Source organism: Monopterus albus, unplaced genomic scaffold, assembly GCF_001952655.1.
Source record: "Monopterus albus unplaced genomic scaffold, M_albus_1.0 scaffold107.1, whole genome shotgun sequence".
Taxonomy (NCBI): Eukaryota; Metazoa; Chordata; class Actinopteri; order Synbranchiformes; family Synbranchidae; genus Monopterus; species Monopterus albus.
This window is the reverse complement of record NW_018127987.1, coordinates 1,262,021-1,271,795: the sequence shown is the minus strand read 5'-3', so window position 1 is coordinate 1,271,795 and position 9,775 is coordinate 1,262,021. Positions and strand designations below refer to the sequence as shown.

At 42.8% G+C, this 9,775-nt stretch overlaps 1 protein-coding gene across 5 annotated transcripts in view; it reads right to left on the bottom strand.

Annotated features, from left to right (window-relative positions):
* grik5 (glutamate receptor, ionotropic, kainate 5) overlaps window positions 1-9,775 on the bottom strand; it is a 77,151-nt gene that overhangs the window by 65,046 nt on the left and 2,330 nt on the right. For 2 of the 5 annotated variants that reach the window (XM_020610818.1, XM_020610822.1), the window contains exon 3: window positions 5,821-7,736. The gene's annotated coding sequence lies outside the window, so the exon portion shown is untranslated. The remainder of the gene's footprint in view (window positions 1-5,820; window positions 7,737-9,775) is intronic. The other 3 variants (XM_020610819.1, XM_020610821.1, XM_020610820.1) reach the window with 3 other exon arrangements.

Here is a 9,775-nt window from a genome sequence, read left to right as displayed (position 1 = left end):
TGTCTACTGCTCTCCAGGTTGCTTGCTACTGCTCCGTTCTTCGTGTTGTTGTTGTTGTTGTTCTTCTTCTTCTTCTTTTTCTTCTCCTTGTTTTATTGGTGGGTTGCGAGCTGAGCTGGGAGCTGCTTGACCTGACAACTGGGGTGGCATAATAAATTGTGGGGGGCCAAGAAATGTCCCCGCGGGCCCCACTTTGGGCACCCCTGCACTAGAGACTGAAAACAAACTGATACCAGAAGCCCTTTGCCCCTCCCATCATGTCTTGTTTCCTAGCGACAGCGTAAACTACAGATGACTGGTTGAAACAAACTGTACAAAATGGAGCCCCCAGTCGAAAGCTAGCCTTTGCGGAGTACATTGTTCATTATAGTAGAAGACTGGTTTCTACTGATGTGACAATGCTGCAATGATTAGTCAATGAACTGGTTAATCACTTGATAGAAGAATAACCAACAACTATTTTGAAGCAAAAATTATCAATATTTTCTGGTTCCACCTTCTATAATGTGAGGAACTGATGCTTTTTGTGTTATGCATGATAATATACTGAATATCTTTGGATTTGTGGGTTGAACATTTGAAGATACCGCCTTTGACTCTGGAAAGTCAAAATGGGCTTTTTTTTTTCTTTCCACCCATTTTTTCAGTTTTTCCTTTAGGCTGTCACCCATCTGTATGTAGGTATAAACGATTGCTTCTGAGGGAGGCGATACTTGTAGTATAGATATCATGATGAGTGCCATTATTACACTGTCAGGCAAACTGCCGCTTAGCAGGAGCAGAAGTGAAACACTAAAATGTAGAATTGACTCACTAGATCAAGGCTGACAGTGCTGTTACCTGAATGTCTTCTGAACAAATTTTCACACAAAAGCAGTTATGTAGAATTGTACCAGGGTGGATGAACAGTACAAGACTGCATTCAGAGTGCATCCGCTCTTGTGTAATAAAAGAGTTTTACTGTAGTCACAGTGTCTAAAATGGAGTTTCAAACATAGTCACAAAAGGCACCCTGAACAAATAATGAAATCTCTGACCAGAACAGTCACTCCTAAAATATGCCCACACTATCCAATCTCAGTATAAAATAACAGTGAAATTAAATGAGATTTCCATATTTTGCAGCCTGACCTCCTCTGGCCTCCTCGGGGGTCTGCAGACAGGTTTGATCAGCGAGTGCAGTATGACATCTCATGCTGCGACTCCATTTTCCAGCTACAGGCTTTATCTGCTTAGTAACCGGTTAAATTAAAAGGTGCACTCTTTCAATTTGGCATGTATTCTTTGATCTTCTGATAGATGGACTGATACCATCTTACATACAAAGCTGGCAGAGATTTTTGAGTTTGGAATATTTGTGAAGAGTGTAGTAATTTAGAGATACAAAAAGTTCACCTTTGCAAAGTTGAGAAAAAAACTAACGTAGAAGTTTAACTGTCAGACTATTGACTCTGTCTGGCCTTATTAGAAAGTGTTTTGCATTCTGTTTTAATCATTTTATTGCGCGATTTAAGGTTAATTCTGCCTGCAAACTAACTTTGTGGTACATTAAAAGCTGCATTCCACAGAAAACAACAAGTAAATGATGCAACCACAGCTACAACCTAAAATCTGATGAGCAAACCCTCTGGAAAGAATCAAGAAATTGAAATATACTTAATGAGCAGTCATGCCACAATGAAAATAACACGCAACACTACCCACAATGCCTTTTGCCAGCTTTGCTGCATTCTCTCAGGGACAGCTCTCTGAAATGACCTCAAATCAGCCTTTGTCACACTCAAACAAGGAAGCAGCAATGTAGTGAAGCATAGCTGTGACATTCTGGGCCTGGCCAGCTGATTAGGACAGACCCTGTCAGGACTGATCACCTGAGTCTCAGACGGTGTTACAATTACACTAAGAGAATACTGACCTTTTCTACTAATGCTAATACACCACTACCTTTAGTGTTGTCCTGGGTGTAGCTACTGAAGCACTAAATAACTAGAAACACACAAAGCAGTTACAGTAACAGTACACATATAGAGTACAAACAACCACATGTCCACCCGGTTCACATACATTATACACATTGCTTTTATCTTCTTGCAATCCAAACTTAATGACTCCATTAACTGAGAGGCCATTAGAGAGATTCACTTTATGGCCAGCCAAACAGCGCAGCCAGGAGCACATTATGGAAAGGGCATGTGTGTCCTAGTGTCCATTTCTTGTCACCCTCCTCACACACACTCTCATACACTCACTCTGTCTTTTTCCCCAAGAGTAGCGAGCCTGGAGCAAACAGGAGTGGACAAACAACTAAGCAAACAGGTATTTCCTGCTAAATTACAGCACTGTTAAAGAAATAACAGCTGTTACGAACAAAGGACTGTAAAATTATGAATGATCAATGTGAAAGTATGTTGTTGCGTAAACAGTAACATAAGAGGAAAAACAAGAGACAATATTGTCAAGCACAATCAGAGCTGCAACCAGCAATCAGAAACCCATAGACATGATGGGATCACGGGTGTGAAAGGATCTAACTGGTACAAAGAGGGGCAATGGGAAGCTTTTGAAAAATTATCTTCTGAACCATGTGCATTTCTGCCACAATTTGACCAAGTCAAGTGAAATGATTAGAGCGTACTGGAGTAGACTTCTGCTGGGAAACGTGCTGGAAAAGGGGAGACCGAATGATACATAACTGATAATCTGCCACATCAGCTCCATATTGCCTTTCTGTTTCTGCATGTCTGGACTTGCTGAGCAGAGTGCATGTGTTTCAGCACGGATGCCTTTTGACTGGAGCTCTACTGGTTCTACAGACTGACTCATACAGTTATATTGTGACCATGGGACTCATCTTGGGAGGGCCCGGGGTCAAAGTTCATTGACACTGAAGGAAATACACTCCATGACATGTACACAAAACCTCCGCTAGATGACTAATGTGCTACAGAGGAACAGAAACAAAAATGAATGGCTGCCAACTTGCTGTGTTTTAGGGCTGTTTTAAGATGCATGTTCACACTGTGTGTCATAATTCATTGATTTCGTTGTGTGCCCTCCGCTCTGCTTTTTTATTTGTTACTATCACACTACATCATCACATGCTGAATGCATCTTTTCTGTTTCCTGCTCCAAGGTAATCTTTAGCTCCACAGGCAAATGGCTGCTCCCGCTGAGAGGAGAGCGGAGATATTTCATATCACATAGGAGGAGGTTTGAGGCCAGGACAACCTTGATATTAGCTCACTACTCTGGGATCAGTGGGATTCAAACAGTAGTACTTAACTTCCCCTGAGCAGGACTAGACAACAGTTTCTGCTGCCTGCTTGTTTCTCCCCTCTCCCAAAGGACAGGGGCCATTTATCAGCTACCACAAGAGCACATATTGATGTGTAACATAGACTGGGAATTCAGCTTTTCTAACACTTTTAACTGGAAGGTCAGGGTGACAGGAATCTGTGTCAAAGCTGTGAAGCATGAAAACATGAAATAAACAGCCCACACAGAGGATAGAGAATAAAACATCAAAATCTGAATAAGAAGCAGCTTTATTGGCCAGATGTGTTGAACACATGAGGAATTTGACTTTGGTACAGTGGTTCCCAATGTGTGTGTACAATGCTGTTCTATGAGGCAACAAGTAAAAAAGCTAAGACAGAAAACAAAAAAAGGAATTAGAGCAGGCAGGAGGGGGCAGGCACAGTGAGCTGGGTCAGTTTAGAGTGAAGGATGTCTGGGATGATGGTGTTGAACACTGAGCTAAAGTCCACCAAGAGGACCCATGCTTAGGTCCCTGGGGAGTTGAGATGTTGCAGGATGTAATGCAGTGCCATGTTGACTGCATAATTCATTGACCTGTTTGCCCAGTAGGCGAACTGCAGGGGGTCCAGCAGGGTGTCTATGATGTCTTTCAGATGGGCCAGCCCCAGACTCTCAAAAGGCATAACTACAGATGTCATGGTGACAGGCCTGTAGTCATTCTGTCTGCTGATGGAGGGTTTCTTGGGGACTGGGATGATAGTGGGGCGTTTGAAACAGGAAGAGACTTCACACAGCTCCAGTGATCTGTTGAAGATAAGTGTGAAGATGGGGGCCAGCTGAGCACAGACCTTCACTCTGATCTCCCTTGTCAATGTGTTCCTGGCCTGCCTGTAGAGAATCCTGTCCCCACTTCTGTAGGCCTTCTCTTTGGCATAATGAAGTTGCTTGAGTCTTACTGTGAACCAGGGCTTGATGTTGTGCATGCAGAACGTCTTGGTGGGCACACACACATGTCCTCACAAAAGCTGACTTATGATGTCACGGTGTCAGTGGGTTCAACCAGGTCGATAGACGCAGCTTCAAATACACTCCAATTGCAGTACGGAGCAAATGTTTCACCAAGAGAACTTTTGGTTTAGGTTTGCACAAGTGCAATCAGGAAATGCACGTACAACGTACATAATGACAACCTCCGTCCATTTGAGAAGAAAAAGACCTGGGCATTATTTTTGTCTCGGTATACTTTTCTTTATGGCCACTTGTTGAATGAATAGTCTCCCCAACTATATCGACTTTTACTCAGCAGTGAAGTCATGTTGTGAAGCAAAGGCCCTTGTGACCGTGTAATGTAGTCAGTACTGTCATGCCTTTGATGGCATCATACAGTGCTCCTTCTCTCTCCTCGGGGTGTTCTGACAGTGACAAAGGGGATTGGCAGCACTGTGCTCAGCGTGCAGCTGCAGTAATCGTATTATTTAGTAATCTTAATTCTGAGAGGCTGACCAACAGTGTGAACAAAGCGGGGCCTTGCTAAGCCCATCAGAGTGTTCCCATAAAGCAGAGGGTTTTTTGCTGCTCCGCGGCCCATCTAGACCTGCACACTCCCTGTTCCCTCTGTGTTTCTCACCCTTCCTTCTCTGTTGCTTTCTGTCTCACACTCTGTCTCATCTCTTATTCCCCTTCTCCTCTTGTTCCTCTGTCTCCAGAATGTTTTTATTCTTTCACTCTCTTTTTCCCCTTCCATTCTATCTGTCTTTGTAACACTCTGAGCTGGGAGTTTGTGTAATGGCGTTATTCACAGTTCATTGGTCTGTTTGAAGGGACTGTCTTGATTGAGCGTCCCCCGATGCAGGGCCTGGTGACTGTGGGAGTGTATAAAGATGTGGATGTGTCCGTGGAGATAGATGGGCTTAGTAATATGCAGGACATTGCAGAGGCTGGGTTTAAGTATGCGGTTTCATCCAAGGAAGCACATGGGGTGATAAAAGGAGGCTGAAATGATATGCAGCTGGGCATTAAATGCAAAATGAAGGCAAAACGGAAGCAGTCAGAGAATCATAGTTGTTCTCATTAGCTGGTTCACCCTCCTCAGTTGTAGCCATCTCCCCCTAATAAATTCAAGTACACTGACACAAAAGCAAAAACTGCTCTGAGAGGCAAAATACTCACCACTAATTAGTTCCAATTAACCTCAGGACCAATATGTAGGCGTACACACCGAGAGAAAGGCACACACATACACACCAAGAAAAAGGCACCTCCTTCGCCCCTTTCTGACACCACTCTGATTCTGTTGTAAGCTTGGCTGTAAGATCAAAATCTCTTTCTTTGGGTGGGCTACACACACACACACACACACACACACGCTCATATTGCCTGGAGCAGAGGAAGCACAGGAAAGCAAATCTGCTGTGAAGACACCAAAAGAACCAACACTGCAGAAAGATGGACCACATCTGTGTTTGTGCATACATGAGCTGAGTATATGCTAATGGCACAGAGTGTACTATATATGTGAACACATGCATATGCACATTTAGAAAGAGAGAGAGTCCTACTTACAGAATGAATCAGTCGATATTAGAAACGTTGTGCCATATTTTCGCTGGAGTAGTGAGTCAACACAGGCGCTGAGATCGGAGACCACAGGATTTTAACACTTCAGCCAAGGGGTGGGCGCCGTGGGAGAGTCAGAGGGGTTCACATTGGGCATGAGGACATTGTGTGGGAATCTAGAGGATTTTAGTGTTTAGATGGAGAAAATAATCCTTTTAGAACAAGGCAAGAAAAATCAACAACTGATAAAAGGAGAGGTTCAATTCTCTGTACAAAGACAATGAGGGACTGACTGGGCTGATGTTTGTCTTCCTTCTTTCTCTTATTTCAAGAAAAAACTGGGGGGGAAATATGAGCCATCCTGACAAATAAGAAAAGGAATGGGTAAAAAATTAGTCAATCAAAATGGGGCTCCACCTTTCCTTTAACATTGTTTCTTTCTGGTTTCCTCTGTGAGCCCACCTCTTGTTTTCCTCGGCTCTGCGGAGGGCCTACGAGCAGAGGAACACCGGCATCAGAAAACCAATCACCTCACCAGACAACGAGAGAACATAAAGGAGTAAATGACAAGCAGATGAAGGGGAGGATTTCCGACACCTGCTCTCTCCTTTTATTTCTCTGCCTGCCTGCCCCCCCCCTCTCCAACCTGTATTTCTTTTCTAGTAACAGCCACCTCCTTCCCTGCCTGTTTTTCAGTGCTTGCCACTGTACCGACTGAGGTGGATGCAGAGTAACTGAGCTTCTCCAGAAGCTACAAACACAGGGATGGTCCTCTTCTTTCTTTCAGGCTCTGCTTTCTTTCCTTCCCTATGTCTTCTCCACACACTGCATAGAATGACAATGAATTGCACGCTGTCTGTCGTGCTGGTTGGAACAGGTTGCGTACCTGTCTTCACGTGTGTCTGTCTGCCTGTCTGTCTTTCCAGCCTCAGAGCTTGTCTGTCATTCACTATAGCTGTTTGTTCACCAGTCCATCCTTCAGTCTGTCATCCTGCCAAACACTAAGATGCAGACAAGGCAGGTGCAGGGGAGATATAACCCAACTCTCCTGCTCAAGTGCCCCCCCTGGTGTAAATCCTGACCCCTCCCCTGCCCATTGTGCTAACTAGCTCTAACACAGCACAGACAAATTAGAGAGAGACTCTAAGTCTCCAAGAGGATTTCAAACAATCCCAGTTAATTCTCTGTTTTTTTTTCCTTCTCCTCTTCTGTCCCTTTCTACCTGTTTCCCTCTATATTCTGTTCTTTTTCCTCCTTCTCTTCTCTGTGCCAGTCTCTTTGCTTGTTATCTATTCTGGACAGTCTGTCCCTCCTCTCTCTCTGTCACAAAGGGAAGATGAAGAATGGTACTGCTTCACAATGTATTTCTCCACAATGTATAAGAAAGATGGTGAAGAAGACAGAGAAATGTGTGATAAAGAGACTGGGTTGAAATAGTTTCTTTAAAAAAACAAAAAAAGCCCTTGTCCTAGACAACAAATCAGAACAGGGAACCTCTCAAGGGGCGATTTTCAATTACTTGCTTTTGCCAACAAGCCAATCTAAAAAAGTGGTCCAGCTCAGAGGTGCGCACAAAAGTGTCGTAATCTCAATAGGATGTCCAATCGATAAATCCGGGTATGTCCGACAGCTCCATACCATTGCTCAAGCATCAGTGCAGCCTACTTCATTTCTCATGAAGTCCAAGAAGCTCAATCATATTCTCAACACTCAACAGGTTGATTGGTTTGTAGTAAGTTGACTCCTCTGAGGTTTGTCACCCTCTGCTTTTCTTTACTTCCTGGTATTGCAGACTGATTTGTCCAGCCCTCGCTGGTGGCTGAAGATGGTAGAGGCAGTTAGGTGTGGAAAGTTAGTTGCTGGAGGGTGTACACTGGCTTCCATGCTGTCCTTTTGGTGGCCATCTCCACAGGGCTTCAGCTCTAGAAAGAGAGGAAAAATAGAGAGAAGGAACTGAGAGTTCATAAAAGGTTAGTATGGTGACATTTGTGTCACTCTGCCTTCTCTACTACATCCCTGTCCTCATCACACTTCACCCTGCCTGTCCACCTGCTGTCTATTCCGCCCTTGTCACTCTTCCCCTGACTTTGCTGCTTGTTTTCTTCTTCCTCCTCTCCACTCACTCTATGATTTGATCCTTTTACTCTTTCTAAACAAGCCCTTCTTCAAATACTCCTTCAAACACACCTCTCTTCTCTTCCCTCTCTGCTACTTTCCTGCTTTCTCCCAGTCATTTCTGCTGCCCATCATGCTCCACATCTGAGACAAGATGCATGTCAGTGAGCACAGAGAAGGGCAGAGACCTCTGCTTGGTTGATGCGCCTGAGGCAGGTCAAGGACTGATGTCCAGACTCATAACACTGGTCAGGTACAAGCAGACATATTTCACTGATGTAGAGCAGGGCAGTAACTTTTGCTCAAAATTCAAACCTGTTTGAAATTGTGAAAAAAAAACATAATATTCAATCTGTAATTATCTGTTTAATCTACAGTAAAATTTGCACTGCAGAAAACAGAAACACTGCACTGACTGTTTGCCTCAGTAAACCTCGCATTTTTTAATTTCCTCCAAAAAAGAGAAAACTAGTGAGCCATGCCGAATGGATAATTATGACACTAAACCATGAAACATAATGGGATGAAACAATTTGTACTGGACACCATAGCTGGAAAAATGTGGATGCATATAAGAATGCTTGCTAACTCAGTGAAAAAACAGCTGCATAAGTGTAACAAAAATAAGACAACATGAATGAACTAAGTTAATTCAAACATATTTTAATTTTAAGCCAAATGAGCTGCATTCAAATTAGTTTTTTTTTTTTAGCAGACAGAATTTACTTTGCCTTTCAAATGGTTTGAGAAAATACACAAAGTTTGAGAACAAAGTTAATTCTCCTTTTTTGCTGTTCAAACCTTTTCAGTGGGGTTTTTGTACAACTATGACAAATCTCTTAAATGAAAGACTACGTAGTGCTGGCAAAAATGTTAATCTTCATAAAATAAATGGAAGAAAAAGATGAGATCTATAAATAAGAGGATGCTTATAAAAATGAAAACAATCTGAGAATTTGGGTGACATTCTCAGTTTGCCACAAGCCCCTTTTTCCAGGTCTTTCCATAAACTTATTTTAGATGAAGACATTTGAGGCAGCATTTGAGACCTCTGACAGGTCATAGCATTAGTTGTACTCTCTTGGATTTAGAAACTTCCATAAAACTGACCCCATAGGTCGTTTGAGCAAGTAGCTTATTATTACCAATAGTTACATTTTATTGTTAATCGACATTTAGGGATCATGTGAAACAAATTCAGTATTCAAATGCCCCAAAACAACATGTTAACTTTCAAGTGCCACAGCCCAGGGAGCGCAGTAATAACGATGGGAGCAAAAGAGAAAGCAGGTGGATGGATGGGTCAGAAAAACATTGCACTTTAACATGTTGGTTCCAACAGTCACTGTTGTTTCTTTTAACTCTCACCATTCCACAGTCTTAAAGCGACACTATGTACTATTTTTTTCAAAAAATCTTGTTGAAAAATATGCTTTAAAACTTGTCTTAATGTGGAGAGGTGCTGTCGAAGCCTCCTGTGACCCAGACTCATTGAACAGCACTGGCAGCAGTGCAGAGAGATTAGCTTCTACAAGGGTTTGAGCAGGATTGGCCTCTCTAACCAATCAGAGATGTTCAATTATTTCTTTTTGATCAGTAAGTTCTGTTTCATTTTTAATGTAATTTCATAACAATAAATATCTAAAGAGCTGGGGAAAGCATGGTGGACTGTAGCAGGGAGCGGGAGCGCTGGGTGGAGCAGAGTGGACTGATTTGGAGCTGATGTTAGTGCTACCTTAAGTTACATATTGTAGCTTTAACCACGTGTTTATTATGGTAATTATTAGGACAAAGGTCCTTCAAACATAACAAATTCCCCACTTTAACACAAACCATGATCTTTCCC